The sequence below is a fragment of the Peromyscus californicus genome, unplaced genomic scaffold (genome assembly GCF_007827085.1).
Source record: "Peromyscus californicus insignis strain IS unplaced genomic scaffold, ASM782708v3 Scaffold_8__1_contigs__length_139910024, whole genome shotgun sequence".
Taxonomy (NCBI): domain Eukaryota; kingdom Metazoa; phylum Chordata; class Mammalia; order Rodentia; family Cricetidae; genus Peromyscus; species Peromyscus californicus.
In genome coordinates this window covers 76,669,197-76,671,125 of record NW_026294606.1, presented here as the reverse complement: position 1 = coordinate 76,671,125, position 1,929 = coordinate 76,669,197, and positions in this window count along the sequence as shown.

The following is a 1,929-nucleotide window of genomic DNA, read 5'->3' as shown; positions in this document are numbered from 1 at the left end:
TGGTCAAATAAATTGGATGAACTGAGTATTTTGTCTTCATTTTTGAAGAACATGTGCCTCTCGGCTGAGTCATGGGGTTGGGGTATATGTTGGAATGATGTGTCTCAGACACCAAGGGCTTTGTCACTTGCTGGCTCCTCTGCTGCTGCCATGGACCGCCTTCCTGGGGACTTGGTAAGTGCTCTTTCCTTGGGTACACTGAGGCAGACAGGCAAGCGTGAGCCACTGATGTGGGACAAATGGAATTCCACTCTTGTGTCTTGTGTTTATACAGTTAAACCACCTTGAAAGCAGGCTTGCGAGCTATTTACTCATGAATGCTAACGCTAATCCCTAACTTGCTTTTGTATAAGGCCAGTCACAGTCACCAAATACCAGAGACTTCATTCCCTAAGTAGAGAGGCTGCAACTTCCCACATGTGTTGGATACAGTGCACCTTGTCAGGGTGCATTAGTCGGCATCCCAGCACTGTGAAATGGTGCCAGACAAGAGATGCCCGGCTTTCAGGAAGGGGCTTATGGTTCAAGGTTTCAGAAGTTTCTCTCCATGGCTGCTTGACTCTGTTGCCTTTGGGTCTATGGTGAGGCAGTATTTCACAGCAAGGGTGTGCAGTGGAGAAAGCTTCCAGGAGAGAGATGGAGAGAGAGAAGAGAGAAACTGAAGCCCAATATTCCCTTCAAGAATACTGGCCCAGACGTCTGTCTAGTTCCCTAGGCTGCTCCCTCCCTCTAGCGCCACGACCTGGGAATACACCAGAGCCTTACCATGGTGTCTTGTAACACACACATAAGACATATGCTCTTCTTAGGGAACCTGAAGCATTTTGAGGTTCGTTGGTTGTTTTTCTCAAGAGCACAGAGCAGCTAAGAGGTGAGAATGGTGTTTGAGACTAGACCTTTCTGAATCCAAACTCAGGCCCACTTTCAGTCTGATGCTCAGGGAGTGATCACCTGCAAGTGAGGGACAGTCTCTGGGGAGACTCGGCACACACTGTGGGATGCAGTGTCCTAAGTGAGAGCAGGGGCGTAGATACCAAGGACATGAGAGAACTTCAGCCTCAGAACTCTCCACTTGCATGACCCCTCCGTGACCCCAAATGAGGCCTGAAAAGACTTGGATCTGCCCTTGATTTAGAGATTTCTATTGAACTGGGAGGTCCCCTGCGACCTCCTGGCATTGTCCTCTGCCTGAAAAACGCAGTAACTTGGTCTTCGGTTGATGATGCAGTTATGTGCTATAAATCTTCAAGGCGAAAGCTGGACTGTGTTTGCTGGATGGCCTGAGGAAATATGCTGTAGGTCTGAAGCCAGGCAGTGGTGGCCTTTAATCCCAGCACTGGGGAGGCAGAGGCAGGTGGATCTCTGTGAGTTCGAGGCCAGCCTGGGCTACAGAGCTAGTTCCAGGACAGCACTACACAGAGAAACCCTGTCTTGAAAACAAAACAAAACAAAACAAAAAACAAAACGAGAGAGAGAGAGAGAGAGAGAGAGAGAGAGCAGATTGCTGCATGCCAGGTTCTACTGGCAGCCGGGTAGGATGTACCCAGTTAGCTGTCAGTTCTGTTAATGGAGAATTGAAGACTGATGGAGCCACTATGAGCAAAGTACTGTGCTGGGTCCTGCAGGGCACACAAGGAATAAAAAAGGCCCTGGCACCTCAACTGTCTAATCCCAGTAGAAAGGAAGCACACTCCATTTTGGAATTGTTAGAGGATTCTCTGCTGCAATTTATATTATCTATCTCAAAAAAGATGTTTCTGGTCAAGTAGTTAACTGACATTTTAACTTTTGCCTAAGAGCTAATTTTTATTATTTATTTTGGTGCGAGGGACGGAATGTAGGGTCTCATATGCCCTAAGCAAGTGCTCAACACTGAGCCACACACTCAACTCTACAAAGCGGCTTTTAAAAGCGGGTTTCATCTGTGAT